The sequence below is a fragment of the Lissotriton helveticus genome, chromosome 11 (genome assembly GCF_964261635.1).
Source record: "Lissotriton helveticus chromosome 11, aLisHel1.1, whole genome shotgun sequence".
NCBI classification, from domain to species: Eukaryota; Metazoa; Chordata; class Amphibia; order Caudata; family Salamandridae; genus Lissotriton; species Lissotriton helveticus.
This window is the reverse complement of record NC_136072.1, coordinates 1,142,716,142-1,142,740,318: the sequence shown is the minus strand read 5'-3', so window position 1 is coordinate 1,142,740,318 and position 24,177 is coordinate 1,142,716,142.

Here is a 24,177-nt window from a genome sequence, read left to right as displayed (position 1 = left end):
TGCTGTGAGTAGTGTGTGTCTACACAGGCCAGACACGCACTGTGAGTGGTGTGTGTCTACACAGGCCAGACACGTACTGTGAGTAGAGTGTGTCTACACAGGCCAGACACGCACTGTGAGTAGAGTGTGTCTACTACACAGGCCAGACACATGCTGTGAGTAGAGTGTGTCTACTACACAGGCCAGACACATGCTGTGAGTAGAGTGTGTCTACACAGGCCAGACACGCACTGTGAGTAGAGTGTGTCTACACAGGCCAGACACATGCTGTGAGTAGTGTGTGTCTACACAAGCCAGACACGCACTGTGAGTGGTGTGTGTCTACACAGGCCAGACACGCACTGTGAGTAGAGTGTGTCTACACAGGCCAGACACGCACTGTGAGTAGAGTGTGTCTACTACACAGGCCAGACACATGCTGTGAGTAGAGTGTGTCTACAAAGGCCAGACACGCACTGTGAGTAGAGTGTGTCTACACAGGCCAGACACGCACTGTGAGTAGAGTGTGTCTACACAGGCCAGACACGCACTGTGAGTAGAGTGTGTCTACACGGCATACACGCACTGTGAGTAGAGTGTGTCTACACAGGGCCAGACACGCACTGTGAGTAGAGTGTGTCTACACAGGCCAGACACGCACTCTGAGTAGAGTGTGTCTACACAGGCCAGACACGCACTGTGAGTAGAGTGTGTCTACACAGGCCAGACACGCACTGTGAGTAGAGTGTGTCTACACGGCATACACGCACTGTGAGTAGAGTGTGTCTACACAGGGCCAGACACGCACTGTGAGTAGAGTGTGTCTACACAGGCCAGACACGCACTGTGAGTAGAGTGTGTCTACACAGGCCAGACACGCACTGTGAGTAGAGTGTGTCTACACGGCATACACGCACTGTGAGTAGAGTGTGTCTACACAGGCCAGACACGCACTGTGAGTAGAGTGTGTCTACTACACAGGCCAGACACATGCTGTGAGTAGAGTGTGTCTACTACACAGGCCAGACACATGCTGTGAGTAGAGTGTGTCTACACAGGCCAGACACGCACTGTGAGTAGTGTGTGTCTACACAGGCCAGACACGCACTGTGAGTAGAGTGTGTCTACACAGGCCAGACACATGCTGTGAGTAGTGTGTGTCTACACAAGCCAGACACACACTGTGAGTGGTGTGTGTCTACACAGGCCAGACACGCACTGTGAGTAGAGTGTGTCTACACAGGCCAGACACGCACTGTGAGTAGAGTGTGTCTACTACACAGGCCAGACACATGCTGTGAGTAGAGTGTGTCTACAAAGGCCAGACACGCACTGTGAGTAGAGTGTGTCTACACAGGCCAGACACGCACTGTGAGTAGAGTGTGTCTACACAGGCCAGACACGCACTGTGAGTAGAGTGTGTCTACACGGCATACACGCACTGTGAGTAGAGTGTGTCTACACAGGGCCAGACACGCACTGTGAGTAGAGTGTGTCTACACAGGCCAGACACGCACTCTGAGTAGAGTGTGTCTACACAGGCCAGACACGCACTGTGAGTAGAGTGTGTCTACACAGGCCAGACACGCACTGTGAGTAGAGTGTGTCTACACGGCATACACGCACTGTGAGTAGAGTGTGTCTACACAGGGCCAGACACGCACTGTGAGTAGAGTGTGTCTACACAGGCCAGACACGCACTGTGAGTAGAGTGTGTCTACACAGGCCAGACACGCACTGTGAGTAGAGTGTGTCTACACGGCATACACGCACTGTGAGTAGAGTGTGTCTACACAGGCCAGACACGCACTGTGAGTAGAGTGTGTCTACTACACAGGCCAGACACATGCTGTGAGTAGAGTGTGTCTACTACACAGGCCAGACACATGCTGTGAGTAGAGTGTGTCTACACAGGCCAGACACGCACTGTGAGTAGTGTGTGTCTACACAGGCCAGACACGCACTGTGAGTAGAGTGTGTCTACACAGGCCAGACACATGCTGTGAGTAGTGTGTGTCTACACAAGCCAGACACGCACTGTGAGTGGTGTGTGTCTACACAGGCCAGACACGCACTGTGAGTAGAGTGTGTCTACACAGGCCAGACACGCACTGTGAGTAGAGTGTGTCTACTACACAGGCCAGACACATGCTGTGAGTAGAGTGTGTCTACAAAGGCCAGACACGCACTGTGAGTAGAGTGTGTCTACACAGGCCAGACACGCACTGTGAGTAGAGTGTGTCTACACAGGCCAGACACGCACTGTGAGTAGAGTGTGTCTACACGGCATACACGCACTGTGAGTAGAGTGTGTCTACACAGGGCCAGACACGCACTGTGAGTAGAGTGTGTCTACACAGGCCAGACACGCACTGTGAGTAGAGTGTGTCTACACAGGCCAGACACGCACTGTGAGTAGAGTGTGTCTACACGGCATACACGCACTGTGAGTAGAGTGTGTCTACACAGGCCAGACACGCACTGTGAGTAGAGTGCGTCTACACAGGCCAGACACGCACTGTGAGTAGAGTGTGTCTACACAGGCCAGACACGCACTGTGAGTAGAGTGCGTCTACACAGGCCAGACACGCACTGTGAGTAGAGTGTGCCTACACAGGCCAGACACGCACTCTGAGAAGTGTGTGTCTACACGGGCCAGACACGCACTGTGGGTAGAGTGTGTCTACACAGACAAGTCACGCACTGTGTGTAGAGTGTGTCTACACAGGCCAGACACACATTGTGAGTAGAGTGTGTCTACATGGACCAGGCACACGCTGTGAGTACTGTGTGTCTACACGGGCCAGACACACGCTGTGAGTGGTGTGCACCTAGACGGACCAGGCTCACACTGTGCGTAGTGTGTGACTACACAGGCCAGACAAACACTGCGTGTAGAGGGTACCTACAGAGGCCAGACACGCACTGTGAGTAGAGTGTGTCTACACGGACCAGACACACATTGTGAGAAGTGTGTGTCTACACAGGCCAGACACGCACTGTGAGTAGAGTGTGTCTACACGGACCAGGCACACACTGTGAGTAGAGTGTGTCTACACAGGCCAGGCAAGCACTGTGAGTAGAGTGTGTCTACACGGACCAGACAAACACTGCGTGTAGAGTGTGTCTACACAAGCTAGACACGCACAGTGAGTAGACACACAATCTGAGTAGAGTGTGTCTACACGGACCAGACACACACTGTGAGAAGTGTGCGTCTACACGGACCAGGCACACACTGTGAGTAGAGTGTGTCTACACAGGCCAGACACGCACTGTGAGTACTGTGCGTCTACACAGGCAAGACACACAATGTGAGTAGAGTGTGTCTACACAGGCCAGACACGCACTGTGAATACTGTGCGTCTACACGGACCAGACACACACAGTGAGCAGTGTGTGTCTACACGGGCCTGACACACGCTGTGAGTAGACACACAATCTGAGTAGAGTGTGTCTACACAGGCCAGACACGCACTGTGAGTACTGTGCGTCTACACGGACCAGGCACACACTGTGAGAAGTATGTATCTACACAGGCCAGACACACGCTGTGAGTAGACACACAACCTGAGTAGAGTGTGTCTACACAGGCCAGACACGCACTGTGAGTAGACACACACTGTGAGTAGAGTGTGTCTGCACAGGCCAGACACGCACTGTGAGTACTGTGCGTCTACATGCACCAGACACACGCTGTGAGCACTGTGTGTCTACACAGGCCAGACACGCAGTGAGTAGTGTGCGTCTACACGGGCCAGACACACTCTGTGAGAAGTGTGTGTCTACACGGACCAGAACACACACAGTGAGAAGTGTGTATCTACACAGGCCAGACACATGCTGTGAGTAGACACACAATCTGAGTAGAGTGTGTCTACACAGGCCAGACACGCACTGTGAGTACTGTGCGTCTACACGGACCAGACACACATTTTGAGAAGTGTGTGTCTACACGGGCCAGACACGCAATGTGAGTAGACACACAATCTGAGTAGAGTGTGTCTACACGGGCCAGACACGCAGTGTGAGTAGTGTGCGTCTACACGGGTCAGGCACGCACTGTGAGAAGTGTGTGTCTACACGGACCAGGCACACACTGTGAGAAGTGTGTATCTACACAGGCCAGACACACACTGTGAGTAGACACACAATCTGAGTAGAGTGTGTCTACACGGGCCAGACACACACTGTGAGTACTGTGCGTCTACACGGACCAGACACACATTGTGAGAAGTGTGTGTCTACACGGGCCAGACACGCAATGTGAGTAGACACACGATCTGAGTAGAGTGTGTCTACACAGGCCAGACACACGCTGTGAGTAGACACACAATCTGAGTAGAGTGCGTCTACACGGACCAGACACACATTGTGAGAAGTGTGGGTCTACACGGGCCTGACACGCAATGTGAGTACTGTGTGTCTACCGGGGCCAGGAACACGCTGTGAGTACTGTGTGTCTAAACGGGCCAGACACGCACTGTGAGTAGACACACACTGTGAGTAGAGTGTGTCTACACAGGCCAGACACACACTGTGAGTACTGTGCGTCTACATGCACCAGACACACGCTGTGAGTACTGTGTGTCTACACAGGCCAGACACGCAGTGAGTAGTGTGCGTCTACACGGGCCAGACACACTCTGTGAGAAGAGTGTGTCTACACAGGCCAGGCACGCACTGTGAGTACTGTGCGTCTACACAGGCCAGACACGCACAGCGAGTAGAGTGTGTCTACACAGGCCAGACACACGCTGTGAGGAGACACACAATCTGAGTAGAGTGTATCTACACAGGCCAGACACACGCTGTGAGTAGACACACAATCTGAGTAGAGTGTGTCTACACGGGCCAGACACGCACTGTGAGTACTGTGCGTCTACACGGACCAGACACACATTGTGAGAAGTGTGTGTCTACACGGGCCAGACACGCAATGTGAGTAGACACACAATCTGAGTAGAAAGTGTCTACACAGGCCAGACACACGCTGTGAGTAGACACACAATCTGAGTAGAGTGCGTCTACACGGACCAGACACACATTGTGAGAAGTGTGGGTCTACACGAGCCAGACACGCAATGTGAGTACTGTGTGTCTACACGGGCCAGGAACACCCTGTGAGTACTGTGTGTCTACACAGGTCAGACACGCACTATGAGTAGACACACACTGTGAGTAGAGTGTGTTTACACAGGCCAGACACGCACTGTGAGTACTGTGCGTCTACATGCACCAGACACACGCTGTGAGTACTGTGTGTCTACACAGGCCAGACATGCAGTGAGTAGTGTGCATCTACACGGGCCAGACACACTCTGTGAGAAGAGTGTGTCTACACAGGCCAGGCACGCACTGTGAGTACTGTGCGTCTACACAGGCCAGACACGCACAGTAAGTAGAGTGTGTCTACACAGGCCAGACACACGCTGTGAGTAGACACACAATCTGAGTAGAGTGTGTCTACACAGACCAGACACACATTGTGAGAAGTGTGCGTCTACACAGGCAAGACACACAATGTGAGTAGACACACACAGTGAGCAGTGTGTGTCTACACGGGCCAGGCACACACTGTGAGAAGTGTGTGTCTACACAGGCCAGACACACGCTGTGAGTAGACACACAATCTGAGTAGAGTGTGTCTACACAGGCCAGACACACGCTGTGAGTAGACACACAATGTGAGTAGAGTGTGTCTGCACAGGCCAGACACACTCTGTGAGAAGTGTGTGTCTACACAGGCCAGACACACGCTGTGAGTAGACACACAATCTGAGTAGAGTGTGTCTACACAGGCCAGACACGCACTGTGAGTAGACACACACTGTGAGTAGAGTGTGTCTGCACAGGCCAGACATGCACTGTGAGTACTGTGCGTCTACACGGACCAGACACACATTGTGAGAAGTGTGCATCTACACGGGCCAGACACGCAATGTGAGTAGTGTGCATCTACACGGGCCAGGCACGCACTGTGAGAAGTGTGTGTCTACACGGACCAGGCACATGCTGTGAGTACTGTGTGTATACACGGGCCAGACACGCACTGTGAGTAGACACACACTGTGAGTAGTGTGCGTCTACACGGACCAGACACACGCTGTGAGTAGTATGCGTCTACACGGGCCAGACACGCGCTGTGAGTAGTGGGCATCTACACGGGCCAGAGACGCACTGTGAGTAGTGTGAGTTTGGAAAAGGTATGTGTACGCAGTGACAGTGGTGTGTATGTGGCCTTCAGTCCTCAGCAGTGCAGGAGGTGTGAGTACAGGCCACAAACACTGTGAGTAGTGTGTACTGCCACAGGCCAGACCAACACTGGGAGTAGTGTGTGTTTACGCAGGCCAGACAAACACTGGGAGTAGTGTGTGTTTATGCAGGCCAGACCAACACTGAGAGTAGTGTGTGTTTACGCAGGCCGGACCGGGAGTAGTGTGTGTTTACGCAGACCAGACCAACACTGGGAGTAGTGTGTGTATACGCAGGCCAGACTAACTCTGGGAGTAGTGTGTGTTTACACAGGCCAGACTAACACTGGCAGTAGTGTGTGTTTACGCAGGCCGGACCGGGAGTAGTGTGTGTTTACACAGACCAGACCAACACTGGGAGTAATGTGTGTTTGCGCAGGCCAGACCAACACTGGGAGTAGTGTGTGTATACGCAGGCCAGACTAACTCTGGGAGTAGTGTGTGTTTACACAGGCCAGACTAACACTGGTAGTAGTGTGTGTTTACGCAGGCCGGACCGGTAGTAGTGTGTGTTTACACAGACCAGACCAACACTGGGAGTAATGTGTGTTTGCGCAGGCCAGACCAACACTGGGAGTAGTGTGTGTTTACGCAGGCCAGACCAACACTGTGAATAGTGTTTGTTTACGCAGGCAAGACCAACACTGGGAGTAGTGTGTGTTTACGCAGGCCAGACCAATACTGGGAGTAGTGTGTGTTTACTCAGGCCGGACCGGGAGTAGTGTGTGTTTATGCAGGCCAGTAAAACACTGGGAGTAGGGTGTGTTTACGCAGGCCAGACCAACACTGGGAGTAGTGTGTGTTTACGCAGGCCAGTAAAACACTGGGAGTAGTGTGTGTTTACGCAGGCCGGACCGGGAGTAGTGTGTGTTTACGTAGGCCAGTAAAACACTGGGAGTAGTGTGTGTTTACACAGGGCAGTAAAACACTGGGAGTAGTGTGTGTTTATGCAGGCCAGACCAACACTGGCAGTAGTTTGTGTTTCACAGGCCAGACCAACACTGGGAGTAGTGTGTGTTTACGCAGGCCAGTAAAACACTGGGAGTAGTGTGTGTTTACGCAGGTCAGTAAAACACTGGGAGTAGTGTGTGTTTACGCAGGTCAGTAAAACACTGGGAGTGGTGTGTGTTTACGCAGGCCAGACCAACACTGGGAGTAGTGTGTGTTTACGCAGGCCAGACCAACACTGGGAGTAGTGTGTGTTTACGCAGGCCAGTAAAACACTGGGAGTGGTGTCAGTTTATGCAGGGCAGACCAACACTGGGAGTAGAGTGTGTTTACACAGGTCAGTAAAACACTGGGAGTAGTGTGTATTTACGCAGGCCAGACCAACACTGGGAGTAGTGTGTGTTTACTCAGGCCGGACCGGGAGTAGTGTGTGTTTATGCAGGCCAGTAAAACACTGGGAGTAGGGTGTGTTTACGCAGGCCAGACCAACACTGGGAGTAGTGTGTGTTTACGCAGGCCAGTAAAACACTGGGAGTAGTGTGTGTTTATGCAGGCCGGACCGTGAGTAGTGTGTGTTTACGCAGGCCAGTAAAACACTGGGAGTAGTGTGTGTTTACACAGGGCAGTAAAACACTGGGAGTAGTGTGTGTTTATGCAGGCCAGACCAACACTGGGAGTAGTGTGTGTTTCCCAGGCCAGACCAACACTGGGAGTAGTGTGTGTTTACGCAGGCCAGTAAAACAGTGGGAGTAGTGTGTGTTTACGCAGCTCAGTAAAACAGTGGGAGTAGTGTGTGTTTACGCAGGTCAGTAAAACACTGGGAGTGGTGTGTGTTTACGAAGGCCAGACCAACACTGGGAGTAGTGTGTGTTTACGCAGGCCAGTAAAACACTGGGAGTAGTGTGTGTTTACGCAGGTCAGTAAAACACTGGGAGTAGTGTGTGTTTACGCAGGTCAGTAAAACACTGGGAGTGGTGTGTGTTTACGCAGGCCAGACCAACACTGGGAGTAGTGTGTGTTTACGCAGGCCAGACCAACACTGGGAGTAGTGTGTGTTTACGCAGGCCAGTAAAACACTGGGAGTGGTGTGTGTTTATGCAGGGCAGACCAACACTGGGAGTAGAGTGTGTTTACACATGTCAGTAAAACACTGGGAGTAGTGTGTATTTACGCAGGCCAGACCAACACTGGGAGTAGTGTGTGTTTACTCAGGCCGGACCGGGAGTAGTGTGTGTTTATGCAGGCCAGTAAAACACTGGCAGTAGGGTGTGTTTACGCAGGCCAGACCAACACTGGGAGTAGTGTGTGTTTACGCAGGCCAGTAAAACACTGGGAGTAGTGTGTGTTTATGCAGGCCGGACCGTGAGTAGTGTGTGTTTACGCAGGCCAGTAAAACACTGGGAGTAGTGTGTGTTTACACAGGGCAGTAAAACACTGGGAGTAGTGTGTGTTTATGCAGGCCAGACCAACACTGGGAGTAGTGTGTGTTTCCCAGGCCAGACCAACACTGGGAGTAGTGTGTGTTTACGCAGGCCAGTAAAACACTGGGAGTAGTGTGTGTTTACGCAGCTCAGTAAAACAGTGGGAGTAGTGTGTGTTTACGCAGGTCAGTAAAACACTGGGAGTGGTGTGTGTTTACGAAGGCCAGACCAACACTGGGAGTAGTGTGTGTTTACGCAGGCCAGACCAACACTGGGAGTAGTGTGTGTTTACGCAGGCCAGTAAAACACTGGGAGTGGTGTGTGTTTAAGCAAGGAAGACCAACACTGGGAGTAGAGTGTGTTTACACAGGTCAGTAAAACACTGGGAGTAGTGTGTATTTACGCAGGCCAGACCAACACTAGGAGTAGTGTGTGTTTACGCAAGTCAGTAAAACACTGGGAGTAGTGTGTGTTTACGCAGGCCAGACCAACACTGGGAGTAGTGTGTGTTTACGCAGGCCAGACCAACACTGAGAGTAGTGTTTGTTTACACAGGCCAGACCAACACTGGGAGTAGTGTTTGTTTACACAGGCCAGACCAACACTGGGAGTAGTGTGTGTTTACACAGGCCAGACCAACACTGGGAGTAGTGTGTGTTTACGCAGTCCAGTAAAACACTGAGAGTAGTGTGTGTTTATGTAGGCCAGACCAAAACTGTTAGTAGTGTTTGTTTACACAGGCCAGACCAACACTGTGAGTAGTGTTCGTTTACACAGGCCAGACCAACACTGTGAGTAGTGTTTGTTTACACAGGCCAGACCAACACTGTGAGTAGTGTGTGTTTACGCAGGCCAGATCAACACTGGGAGTAGTGTGTGTTTATGCAGGCCAGATCAACACTGTGAGTAGTGTTTGTTTGCACAGGTCAGACCAACCCTGTGAGTAGTGTTTGTTTACACAGGCCAGACCAACACTGTGAGTAGTGTGTGTTTACGCAGGCCAGATCAACACTGGGAGTAGTGTGTGTTTACGCAGGCCAGACCAACACTGGGAGTAGTGTGTGTTTACGCAGGTCAGATCAACACTGTGAGTGCGGCAGCCAGGCTCACCCTGGACCTCCGAAATGAACCCACATCGCCCCCCAAACTGAAAGACCTCCACTGGCTCCCCCTCCAGAAAAGATGCCAGTTCAAGCTCCTCACGCACGTGGAAAAAGCCCTTCATGACCTGGGACCTGCCTACATCAGCCATCGACTGAGCTTTCATCAACCCTCTAGACGGTGCACAGTCAAAATATCGCCTTCAAAATATCGACTGGACATAATATCGAGTTTTAAATATCGACTGGACAAAATATCGACTGGACAGTATATAGACAGCAAAAGTATCGTTTTCAAAGTAAGTAAAGTAATATCGACTGTTAAAAATATAGACAGTTAAAATATTAAAGTATATAATATAGGTTATTAAAATTATCAAATTTTTAATATTATTGAATTTTTTATAGTTGTTTTATGTTATTATATGTGTGAAGAGTATGTATATATGTTATAAATAATAATAATTAATGAAATTTGTATTTTTTAATGTTTGCGTTATTTAATTCTGTAGCGGGTTGTGGGTTTATAGGGGAATAGGGTGGGAAGTAATTTAATATAATTAATTAAATATGTACATTAACTTATTGTTATACATTTTTAATTATTTTTTAAATAATTTTTATTTTGTAATTAATTAAAATTTAATTGGCAATTAATTTAAATTAATTAATTGTTAATTATGTTAATTTTTCTAATTTATTTTCTATAGGGGGTTGTGGGTATATAGCGGAATAGGGTGGGAAATAATTTAATATTAATTAATTAAATATGTAAATTAATTTATTGTTATAAATGTTTAATTATTTTTTAAATAATTTTTATTTTGTAATTAATTAAAATTTAATTGGCAATTAATTTAAATTAATTGATTAATTGTTAATTATGTTAATATTTCTAATTTATTTTCAGTCGGGGATGTGGGTTTATAGGGGATTTGGGTGGGAAGTAATTTATTTATAATTAATTAAATATGTAAACATATTTATTGGTATTGCAGAATTAATTGTTCATTATTTATTTTATTGGTAAATAATTACATTATAATTGCTAATTAAATTTAATTAGTAATTTGAATTGATTAATTATTATATTATATTGAATTCGTAATTACTTTAAATTAATTTTTTACCCTACGCTATCCAACGCTTTCCCTACTGTTGCACCCACTGGAATGGGAATAGTAATTTTTACCCCTACGTTATCCAACGCTTTCCCTACTGTTGCACCCACTGGAGTGGGAATAGTAATTTTTACCCCTACGCTATCCAACGCTTTCCCTACTGTTGCACCCACTGGAGTGGGAATAGTAATTTTTACCTCTATGCTATCCAATGCTTTCCCTACTGCTGCACTCTTTGGAGTGGGAATAGTAATTTAAACCCGTACGCTATGCAACACTTTCCCTACTGTTGCACTCACTGGAGTGGGAATAGTAATTTTAACCCCTACGCTATCCAACGCTTTCCCTACTTTTGCACCCAATGGAGTGGGAATAGTCATTTTTACCCCTACGCTATCCAACACTTTCCCTACTGTTGCACCCACTGGAGTGGGAATAGTAATTTTTACCCCTACGCTATCCAACACTTTCCCTACTGTTGCACCCACTGGAGTGGGAATAGTAATTATTACCTCTACGCTATCCAATGCTTTCCCTACGGCTGCACTCTTTGGAGTGGGAATAGTAATTTAAACTCCTATGCTATCCAACGCTTTCCCTACTGTTGCACTCTTTGGAGTGGGAATAATAATTTTTACCCCTACGCTATCCAACACTTTCCCTACTGTTGCACTCACTGGAATGGGAATAGTAAATTTTACCCCTACGCTATCCAACGCTTTCCCTACTGTTGCACCCACTGGAGTGGGAATAGTAATTTTTACCCCTACGCTATCCAACGCTTTCCCTACTGTTGCACCCACTGGAGTGGGAATAGTAATTTTTACCCCTACGCCATCCAACGCTTTCCCTACTGTTGCACCCACTGGAGTGAGAATAGTAATTTTTACCTCTACGCTATCCAATGCTTTCCCTACTGTTGCACTCTTTGGAGTGAGAATAGTAATTTGTACTCCTACGCTATCCAACGCTTTCACTACTGTTGCACTCACTGGAGTGGGAATAGTATTTTTTACCCCTACGCTATCCAACGCTTTCCCTACTGTTGCACCCACTGGAGTGGGAATAGTATTTTTTACATTTTGCTATTGTACGTAAATAAAATTGGATATTATTTAATTATATTATGTTAATATATATATATATATATATATATATATGTTTTAATAAATATGATTGTTAATGTTTTTTTTATAACTTTAATTAAATATTTAATTAATATATTATAATTTAAGTCTTTGTAAGTATATTTTAGTAATTAAGTTAACACTGTTTTTAATAAAGTCGATATTTTTTACATCTATATTTTTGTAAACGATATTTTGTACTCGATATTTTTGTACTTACTTGTTTGTACATACAAACTCAATATTTTGGCTGTAGATATTTTTTCCTCGATATTTTGGGTACTCGATATTTTGGCAGTCGATATTATTTCAGTGATCCCCTCTAGACACCTGCGCTCCTCTTCGGTCGCCCTCGCACACACCCCCAGCATCCGTCGCATCCGTGGCCGCTCCTTCTCCTAACCCGCTGCCAATGCCTGGAACGACCTTCCCCTCCAGCTGCGTACGACCCCCTCGCTGGCAGACTTCAGAAAAAGACTCAAGACCTGGCTCTTCTACGGAGACACAGCGCCCAGATACCCCCAGGGGTGACAGCGCTGCGCTTTACAAATGCTGTTTGATTGATTGAGTCGTGAGTGTTTATGCTGGCCAGACCAACGCTGTGAGTAGTGTGTGTTTACACAGGCTAGAAACACACTGTGAGTAGTGTTTGTTAACATAGGCAAGTAAAACACTGAGAGTAGTGTGTGTTTGGACAAGGTATGTGTAAGGAGTGACAGCGGTGTCTATATAGTTCAGATTTAAGTACTGCTGACTTGTGAGTACAGGCTGGACAAACTGTGAGTGGTGTGTGTTTTGGACAAGGTATGTGCACGCAGTGACAGGGGTGTGCATGTGCCGTTCAGATGTCAGTTGTACAAGAGGTGTGAGTGCAGGACAGACAGTGAGTGTTATGTGTTTATGCAGACCGTACAAACAGTTTAAGTGGTGTGTATTTGGACAAGTTACGTGTAAGCAGTGACAGTGGTGTGTGTATAGTTCATATATAAGTACTGCTGAGTTGTGAGTACAGTTCGGACAAACACTGAGGGGCCGATTCTGATCCTGGATTTTTATTTTCCATACAAATAGGATTTGTATTTTTTTCCATACAAATTGTAAAAGTCCCTTCCAACCCGTGTAGTTCGATTCGTACGGGAAAAATACATAAAGATCGGCCCGATCCTTACAAATCGGATCGGGAAAAGCTGTACGACCCGGACTTGTAAAAAAGACCATACAATTTGTAAAAAGGCTGTCCAACCCGTCAAGTACGATTTGTACCGGGTTGTCAGCATACGATTTGTATGGAAAATGGCCTGTATACGGGGAATGACTTGTACCGGGCAACGAAGCGAACCCCTATACGCCTTGTACCCTGGTATGACTCGTTCTGGGGGTATGACTCATACCGGGGTACGGGTCGTATAGGGGTATGAGGCGTACAGGGGTCCCCCCACATGCGAGGCGTGTGTATGGTGCGTACCCCAACATCGCGCATGTACGCAAAGTACGTACGTGATTTTGGGGTACTGGTCGTGTACGCACCGTACAAGCACCGTACCCCAAAATCGCGTATGTACGCACCGTACCCCAAAATCGCGTACATACGCACCGTACCCCAAAATCGCGTATGTACGCACCGTACCCCAAAATCACGTACATACGCACCGTACCCCAAAATCGCGTATGTACGCACCGTACCCCAAAATCGCGTACGTACGCAGCGTACCCCAAAATCGCGTGTGTATGCACCATCCCCCAAAATCGCGTATGTGCGCACCGTACCCCAAAATCATGTTTTTGGGGTACGGTGCATACGTACGCGATTTTGGGGTACACTGCGTACGTACGCGATTTTGGGGTACAGTGTGTACATACATGATTTTGGGGTACGGCGAATACGTACGCGATTTTGGGGTACGGTGCGTACATACACGATTTTGGGGTACGGTGCTTGTACGGTGTGTACACGACCAGTACCCCTTCATCGCGTATGTACGCACCGTACCCCACTTTCCGTGCCATCCGTACGCACCGTACATACGCACCGTACCCCTGTATTCATGGGGTGTACGACGCGTACATGAGGGGGTCTGTCTCGTACTGTTTTCGGGGCGTACAAGGTTTTTCCTTCACTTTTTGGCTCTTGTAAAAAAAGAGCTGTATGGAGTGCCGGTTGTACGAATCGTACTTGCCGGGTTGTAAACTGCTGCCGGGAATACATGGGAACGTTGTGTACAGAGCAATCCGAATCGGAATTGCTTGTATATACGAGTTGTATGGTCTTTTTTACAATTTGTATGGAGTGCGTCTATTTGTACGGATCGTACTTCCTAGGTTGTAGAGGCCTCCTCACAAGTACGAGTTGTATGGGGAAAACGCTCCATACCACGATTTGTACAGCGTTTTTCCAGGATCGGAATCGGCCCCTGAGTGTTGTGTGTTTGGGTAGGTTATGTGTAAGCAGTGACAGTGGTGTGTATGTCCTCTTCAGACCTCAACAGTACAAGAGGTGTGAGTACAGGCCGGACAAACACTGTGGGCCATATGTAGGTAGCTTAATACCGGTCGGTAACGGCCGAAAATCAGTAAATTTCCCGTTACCGACCGGTATTTAGCTTTTTCCAATGTAGGTGGCTGGATTTAGGGATTCGGTAATTTACCGATTCGGTAATTTAAGGAATCGGAAAGTTACCGAATCCCTAAAATACCGAATCGGTAAATTACCGAATCCTTAAATCCTATGTAGGGAGCACTCAAATGAGTGCATTTTTGATTTAAGGATTTGTTATTTACTACCAACTACAAGTTGGTGGTAAATATCGAATACCTTTAAAAAAAGCAATTTTGTGCTTTTTTAAAAGTGCCATGTGGCAGACATATGTGCGCCACATGTGCACACATGCACGATTCAGGGGTGCAACAGGGTGTCAATGTGACACCCTGCCACCCTTGAATATGCTCACCCTATTACCGATTCGGTATTTACCGAATCGGTAATAGTGAATGGCTTCCCATTCATTCCTAAGGGCCTCCAGGCCCATAGGAATGAATAGGATGGTATTCCTTATAACCGATTCGGTAAATATTGAATCGGTAATAACGAACATTACAGAATCGGTAAAAATTACCGATTTTTTACCTACCTACTATTTACCAATTCTTTAATACTGAATCGGTAAAATTCGGTATTTAGGAATCGGTAAATAGAAATTACCTACATCTGGTCCTGTGAGTGGTGTGTGTCTACACAGGCCGGACAAACACAGTGAGTGGTGTGTGTTTGGACAAGGTATGTGTTAGCAGTGACAACGGTGTGTACATAGTTCAGATATAAGTACTGCTGAGTTGTGAATACAGGTGGACAAACACAGTGAGTGGTGTGTGTTTGGACAAGATATGTGTTAGCAGTGACAGCAGTGTGTACATAGTTCAGATATAAGTACTGCTGAGTTGTGAGTACAGGCTGGACAGACACTGTGAGTGGTGTGTGTTTGGGTATGTCTTGTGCGAGCAGTGCCAATGTGTGCCAGTGGTTTTGCATAGCCAGAGGGGAATTCCCCCTGGGAAGCCCTATCCTCATGAACAAGTCTTTTGAAAGAGTCACTTGTGTGCTGACAATTCCCTTAAGTGGGGATTCCACCACGTCCAGAGAAATGTCAATGTTTTGTTGGGTAATCCCCGAAAATTCAGTCCATTCAACCGGATAAATCACAAAGTTTGTACACTCAAGAAGTGATCATAAACGAAGGGAAGGCGATACAATATATGTCTTAGTTAGAATCCGAGTCCCTCCTTTAGTCTTCTTCTCTTTTTTTTCTGGTTTCGGTGGGCGTAATGCGCAATAGACAGCCAACATGTGTTTCGCCCCTTATTGACGCAAAGGCCTGGGGCTTTGTCAGGCCAATCACAAACTTCTGGAGGAACAAAATAAGGAGTAAGGTTATTTTTTTCCTTTTTTGCAGAGTTTTATATAGCACGAACTTGACCCAAATCGGGTATCAGAGCGCTTTACATAGAACCAGTTATGTTACATGAGGACACACATTCACTCATTCTTAGGCACGGGGAGATTAAGTGATTTGCCCAGAATCACAGGATGTTCAGCGTCATTGCCGAGACTCAAACCCAGTTCCCCAGATGCGAGGTCAACCACCCTAGCAGTTACGCCAACTCCTCTCCCCTGCTCCTCGACAGGAGTTGTACTGATGTCTCGTGAAGGAGAAGACGGGGTTAAGTGTCACAAGGATTCCAAGAGCTGCAAAGGCAAAACTGGATAGATTTGATTGAGGTCTCTGTGGTTGGTCAAGATCTGTATGTGGTGTGGGGTTAGCTATGTGAGTCTGCAGAAGTTATGCGTACGCAGTGACAGTGGGTGTATAAGTACTGCAAGTGGTGTGAGTACAGGTCAGATATAAGCGGTGTGAGTGGTGTGTGTTTGCACAAGTTATGTTTAGTTATTTTGAAAGTTTTAGATAGCGCAAACATGACTACTGAGGGTATCAGAGCACTTTACAAATTATGCATCAAAAGGATATATTACAGATTATGCAACAAAGGGTATAAACATACAAAACAGAAAAGACCAATCAACAGAATCAAAGTCTAAAATTGTCAAAGAATCGAGTGAGGAAAAAGTAGACACACCAATAGGCAAAATCAAAGTCTAGAATTGTCCGACCTAATCGTGACCCAAGTGGCTGAGCCCGAGACAACGGGTATGATATGTATAAGCAGTGACGGTGTATATGTACTGTTCAGATAAGCGTTAGTAGTGCTGTGTTAAGATATTTAGGGCCCGATTCATAGAACTAACTTAAGATAAAATCCTAAACTTACTACTTTTGGTATTCACAGAAGTTAGGATTTTTTCTTAAGTTTGTCTTAAGACAAATTTAAGACAGACGTAAGACAGACTGAAGACAGGCTTAAGACAGACTTAAGACAAACTTAAGACAGACTTAAGACAGACTTAAGACAGACTTAAGACAAAATCCCAACTTCTGTGAAAACCAAAAGTAGTTCGTTTAGGACTTTGTCTTCAGTTAGTTCTGTGAATCGGCCCTTTAGAGCTGGCCTTGGAGTTCCCAGATTGGGAAAACATCGTGAAGAGTAACTTTACTCCTAGATAGGATCTGGGTCTGAGAACAAAACAACAGATGTAAAAAATATTGATCACTGTTGAAGAACAAATGTATATACACATTCAGGCATCTGCTGGGGGTGTGAGAAACCCCTGAACGAGTGTAGCTCTCTGCGTGGAAGAGATGCGGAGAGGGAGACCTGCTTTCTTAGAAATGCACCATTGTCAAAGAGCTTCATATAAATATAATCACATATGCAGTTTATTTTGATACATTTTTTCCTTAAGTATGGATTTGTCTCCTGCTCATTTCTTCTGTGGTGTTCTATTTATTTAATCACCTTCCCTTCCTTTATCATTTTTGTCTTTTTATTTTGTTTAATTGCCTTAAGTGTTGAGCCTCTGGGGTGGAGAGCCAGGCTAGAGTGGAGGTTTGCAGTTTCTAAAAATAATACATTTTTATTTAACGATTTACTGCTTGGGTGAGTAAGGTTTTTTATTGCTCAAGATCTCTGCTAAAAATAGTGTTTGTTGTCAGCTTTAGCAACAAAAAAAATTGCTTAAAAAGTCTTGGCAAAGGGGAGACCTATTGACTTACTGTTGTGTGCGTGTTGCAAGAGGTGTTTTATTGATATTCAGATACGAGAAATGTGTGTTCATGAAGTTCAGATGTAGTGAGTGAAAGTGACTTATCTGTGTACATTACAGAGTCAAGCTGTGGGAGTGATTACATATTTGGACAGTTCACATAAGTGAATGGTGTGTTTCAATAGTTCAGATGTAAACAGGCTAAGTGATTTGTGTGTTTGTGCAGTTCATGCATCAGCAGAGTGAGAGGTGTGTATCTTTTCACAGCTCACATCTATGATATTAGGGCAGAAATGTTCCTTGAGGGGGTTTGTGGAGTGTGCGGCCCTGCCCTGGGGCAGAGAGCTGGTAAATATACTTTGGGCCTCATTTATGAAAAGTGACGCATCGCTGCGTGAAAACAGCGATGCGTCACTTTTCATTGCGCCCTACTTGCGATATGCTGGATGCGTCATATTTACAATATGACACATCATGTCGCAAGGAGTTACAGATACGTCAGTATTTCTGACGTATCTGCAGGCCCAAAATGACGCATGGCTGGAGTGTGTCACAAAAGTGACGCAACTTCAGCAATGGGTCATTCAACATGGGAAAGTCCCATTTCAATGTGCCTGCGTCAGTCTTACGCCTGCTGTGAGGCAGGCGTAAGATATTCAGGCATTTGCATCCTAGAAGTGACGCAGTGAAATCTCATAGATTTCACTGCGTCACTTCTACCAGGCTTACTTGCGTCAGAACGCCCACCCTGCATACATTATACCTGGCGCAGGTATAATGTGGCGCAGGGGTTTACAAAGTGATGCATCTACCTAGATGCGTCACTTTGTAAATATGACGCAACATGGTGCATTTTTTACGCCGCTGGTGCATTACAAAAAGTCACGCACCAGCGGCGCAAAATTGACGCAAGGGCTCATAAATAAGGCCCCTAGACTTTTCTGCAAACTTTTTGTTTTTTTACCTCAGTGAAGACAGCAATCACCAATGTTCACTAAGTATTTAAACCCTAGGGTGTGGCTCTGAGGTCAGATGGGGCACTCAGAAAGCCGCCCTCCCTTGGTTGGTGAATACAGTCCTCTCACTGGGCTGAGAATGACTCACAGTGGTGGCGGCTACAGTGCTAGTGGAGGGGAGGGGCTCCTTTTCCCTTGCGCCACCAGGGGGAAATGCCTACTTGCGTCAACAATGAAAAGATCAGTTTCTCTCGCTCAACCTGGACAACCCCCCATCTATGAGGGATGTGTTCACTGCGCATGTGCGAGGCAGGATGGAGTGCGTGAGGGCGCTTTCCTGTCTGAGCACAGGGATCTTTCTTGGGACTCCTTTATGTGGAGGTGCACCAAGGCGAGGCTACCCTGGACCTGAGCACCCAGCTATGGAAGATTCTCGAACTTTCACCCAGAAGTGTTTAATGCAGCATGGCTTTAGTGGCTGCTGGGGGAATATCCCTTTGCATCAAGTGAGAGTGAGCGCCATAAGATTCCTGCCCTTTGCTCCAGGAGTCGGGTTACATTAGGTCGGGGGCAGGGATGGCTTATCCATTGCTTTGCAGTATAGACTCCTGCTCTCTTTCAGCACTCTCCTATTACCTCTTAGTTAGTCTTCCTCATCACATGACTAACAAAGTGAGCTACAGCTCCACACCAGAACCCTCCAAAGCAAAACACTCAGTCTCCCATGCCTCCCATCCCTTCCCAATATGGCCGACCCATTACACCCTTGACCTCTATAAGAGGCGAGCCAGCCCAACCCATCAGCCTGTTTTTTTGGTTCTGCGCTGCAGATTCTCCAGAGCATGTTTCAGATAAGTTGGGGTGAGGTCCTGCTCCAGCAGGTCCCGATGCCCTTGGGGGGAGGCTCTGTTACAGTGGGCTCACACACTGGTTCCCCACCTTCTGGCCCTCGCACTGACCCTTTGGGTTCACAGGTCTGCCCAAAAGGGTATCCTGGCACCAAAGAACAGAAGTCTCCCGGGAGGGCTGCTGGCTTCTTTGACTCATTGCTTCTCAGGAAGGGCCGTATGTGGCGTTGTTGGGTTTTCCCTACGCTAGTCTCTTTGGCCTTATGGTTCAGGCCTGTGACTCTTTCCCTGCATAGCAGGTTTTCGTTTCCTGGTTGTCTAATGAGACTGTGCGCTCTCTTGGGCTACCACCTTTGCAGTGGTGGAGCGCATGCTTGCATGTCTGAGGCCTCGGTTTCACTCCCCAGCATCTCCGAGTGTCTCTGTTTTAGTTTCTCTCGGCCCGACTCAGCCTGTAGCGGCTTTTGCCGCCTCCTGTAGCGAGACGCTACCATCCACGTCTCATTCCCTATGGCTGCTGTGGGGAATTCCCGCCCCTCATCTTGTGCCGTTCTGGCCATGCTTTTGCGGGCTCTAGGGTAGGGGATTTTCCTCACTTGTGTCCCTGCACAAGTGGGTTCTGTTGGGGTGTTTGCCTGACTTACATGGGTGTCGGGCGAGGGGCGGCCAACCTCCAATTTTGCGGCCACACCCCATATCCCTGTCTCCACGACTTACCTTCTGTTGCCGGGGCGAGTACAGTCCTCGGCGCTACCGGGGTCCACTCATGTAGTCATGTCCTGTACTTCGGTAGTTTTGCGGAGGTCTACAACGCGGCGGTGCCATTTTTCTTCCCGCGTGTTTTTCCTGGCCTCCGTTGGATGGGGCCGGGCTGTTGGCTATCTGGAGTTTCTCGCTGGATGGCCTCCGAGGGGCGGGGCCTGACTCCCTCGGCTTCACTAAGGACTGTGTCCCTCTGGTGCAGTGGATCCGGCAGCGGCTTCTTCTGGTTTATCCCCGTTTCTGGCCAGGGTTTTCGGTCTGTGGGTTCCGTCTGTGAGCCTGCGTTGTTCCTGTCTGGGGGGGGTATGGCGGAGGCCACGGGCTGCGACCTCCTCCGTGGTATTACTCTCATCTTGCACACCTGTGGCTTTGTTGGGGTGTCTTGTACCCACGCTCTTCATTCTCCCCACGCAGCAAGCCGGCCAACCTCATTTGCGGCTGCAGTGGTGGTGTGCAGAGGCTCCAAGATTACGTTGTTTTGGGGTCATGGTGGCCCTGTGCTGGAACGCGGGAACACATCCTCTGGGTGAGTGTTCTATGTTCATTTATTTATGTGTTCTCCTGAGGGAACACTGCCACTTTTTGCTGCGCTAGGTCTCTGTTAACTCCCGGCTTTCCGTTTGTTGTGCTGAGTTTTTGCGGGGAAAGACCAGCATTAGGGCCAGAGCGGTCGACCATGACGCTGGGGGACTGGGTTCCAGTCTCGGCACCAATGCTCGACATCCTGTGACTCAGAGCACGTCACTTCATCTCCCCGTATGGTGGGTCATTGTTATCTTGTTTTAGTGTTCTCTGGGGTATCCTGCCCCTGCTTTCCGCTGAGGAGGCCTCTGTTCTTACTCATGGTCATAGGTTCTTCTCTTGGCGCCACTCAGCTTTCTTTCTTCTGTGGATGTTGATTGTGGGCCATTGGGTAACAGTAGACTTCGGTTCTTCGGTGCCAGGATACCCTTCTGGGTGTCCGTACTCGTCAGGTTCCCAGGTTATATACCCTATTACGTGCACTGCTTTGCACGGTGTTGGGCCCTTCCGGGTGTTTTCTCGGTCTGTCTTTCTACTGATTCCATGGGGTAGTGCTCCGCTCCTCTTGTTGAGCTGTATGTTTTGCCGTGTATGTGCTGGTAAATCGTGCATTCTTTGACCTTTGGCCCAGTGGGGTGTCTGTTTCCCCTTCTCAGGCTTCACTTCCGGGTTTTGGTCCTGCGGTCCTTCCATCCTGTATATTCCTGTCCCCACCTGCTCTCCACTGTTGTGCAGGGTATGTCCTGGTTGGTCCTGGTTGATGTGGCTTTCGGGGATTCCAGGGGCTGTGGGCGACTGCATGTCTGATGGGGGCGGACCTCTGTTTGCTCCTGCTCTTCCTTCTCGGGGCTGCTTCTGTAGTCCCCAAGGTGGTCTTTGGTTTCTGCTCCTGTTCCTGGAGGCTTACTTTTCTTGCAGAGGAGGTGGTTTCCCTTGGGCCCTCCTCCTGGTCGTGTTTCTTCTCGCTTCCTAGGGGTTGGGGCTCTGTTGCCACTGATGGGTCGCTCCAGTTATTGGTTGTTGGGCTCCCCGGGTCGGTCTCACGTGCTGTGGTTGATCTCCTCCCTTTGGTGGCTGTCCCTCTTCGTCTGGTTTTGGGTGGCCTCCCGGCTGTTCATATCTGGGTTGTCTACCCTGGTGCAGGCCTTCCGTAGGGAGGGTATTGAGATCCATGTGCCTTAATGACTGGCGGTGCTTGCCCGGTCTGTCCATTGGGGGTCTTCCCCGTCTGGTTGGTCCCGGTGCTTCGTGGGCTTTCCCGACTTTGCCTGTTCCCGTAGGTGTCCTTTCTCTTGCTCCGGTGGCTCCCTTCCCGTCCTGTCTACCAGTACGGCCGGTGGTCTTTGTGATCTGGTCTCCCCTACCCGGGGGTTGGCGGCCTTTGGGTTCCCAGTCTGTACTGGGTCTGTTGGTACACTTATTGGCAGATTTCTCGTCTGCCTTCTGTTGACCGTTCCTTGGCTTGTTTGGGGTTTGCCCCTGCCCGCTGGAATAAGGAAAGACCATTAAAGAAAATAGTGCTTACCCCCTAAATAACGCAGACCATGTAATGCACCAATTAAACGGTCCAGTCGTTATGGGAGGTAACAAATAGAGACAAGGCGGTACCCAGGAGGGACTAACAAGTCTCATAATGAGTGTTTGGCACACAAAGCCTTGCATGGAATTGGTCCAGGGAACCTAAGAAACAAATTTGGCTGGTACGCTCCGAAAAGAGCATTACGTTCTGCGATATTAAGATCTGTGATTATCCCCAGAATTAAGAAAGGACCATAAGTGGTTTGATAATTTGGTCATCCTGGGAGACTTCAATTATCATTGGGAACTTACCCCAAGAGAAGGGCAGGCTGGCCACATTGACGAGGCATTATCCTCGCTAGGTTTAATTCAACAAGTAAGGGGACCGACACATGTGAAAGGTCACACGCTTGACTTAATATGGACGTCAATGCCGGTACAGGGACCGACGACCTCACAACCGTGTGTCTGGTCGGATCATCGCTTACTGAAGGGAGATCTCCTGATGAACCTACATAAAACGATCCCGGCAGAAGGCCAGAGGCTGGTGAGGAAATGGAAGAACATCAATGGAGAAAAGATGGTGGCACATCTTCTAGCAAATTCTTCCCAGACCCGTTTAGTTAACAATCCTGATGCCCTCTGTAGTAAGCTAGAGGAGAGGCTTCTAAGTGCGGTCGACCATGTGGCGCCAGCACGCAGGGTCAATCTAGTAAATAGAGGTCGGAGGTCCCCTTGGTACAACGACTCTCTAAGGGAGAAAAAGAGAGCCTTGCGCATGACGGAGAGAGCTTGGCGCAAAGCCTATGATACTAAGGCGAGAAGTATCTATATGCTTGAATTAGCGAATTACAAGTGGGCAATAATAGCTAGGAAGGCAGTTTTTTATGAGGAAAGGATCACCACAGCTATAAATTCTCAAAAGGAAATCTTCCGAGTCCTAAATGAACTCAAGAAAGTAAAAGAACAAAGGCCGGAGTTCACTTTAGAGGACTGCCAGAGATTTCAGAACTTCTTTACCAGCAAAATTAAAGATCTTACTTCGGAAATTGCCTGCACCCCCATACATGCTTGCCCCCCATTGACTATGTCGGCTAAAAAGCTGGTGGATAGACCGCTGGATTTCCTTCCTCCCATTACGAAAGAGGATTTGTCCATGCTCATTGGGAGAGTTAAGTCTGGCTCCCAGGCAGACCCTTGTCCCCCTGACGTCTTCAAACTGGCTATGCCAGGAATAGAAGAGGAGGTGCTGAATCTTTTGAACTCATCTTTGGCATCTGGAGAGGTTCCCACTGCCTTTAAGGAAGCAAGGTTGATTCCTTTGCTAAAAAAGCCTGGGGCAGACGTGAAATGCCTAAAAAATTTTAGGCCTATTTCCCAGATCCCTTTCCTGGCCAAAGTGCTGGAACAGCATGTTTTGGCCGACCTCTCTGACCATCTAGAAAGGAACGGTCTGTTAGAACCAAACCAATCGGGGTTCCGTGCTAATCACAGCACGGAACTGGTCATGCTGTCCATCATAGATGAGCTCCGGAATAGGGCAGACAAGAAGACACCTGGCGCCCTGGTGCTGTTAGACCTCTCCGCGGCGTTTGACACCGTTTGCCACAAACAACTCCTGTCGCGGATGAGGGACTTCGGCATCCAGGGCACAGCCCACGCCTGGTTTGCTTCTTTTCTACAAGGGAGGACACAAAGAGTTCAGCTGGGAGAACTGCTCTCTACTGCAACACCAATCTCTTGTGGAGTGCCACAGGGGTCGGCTTTGTCGCCCCTGTTATTCAATATATATCTTCAACCATTGATTGCACTCCTGAATCAGATGGATTGTCAGGTTTATAATTATGCGGACGACACCCAAATTATTATCCAATTGGATAATGCGTTTGGGGCGCCAGCAAATCTACAAACCATCTTGAAGCACACAGCTAATTGGATGTCGCTGAACTCCCTAAAAATTAACCCGGA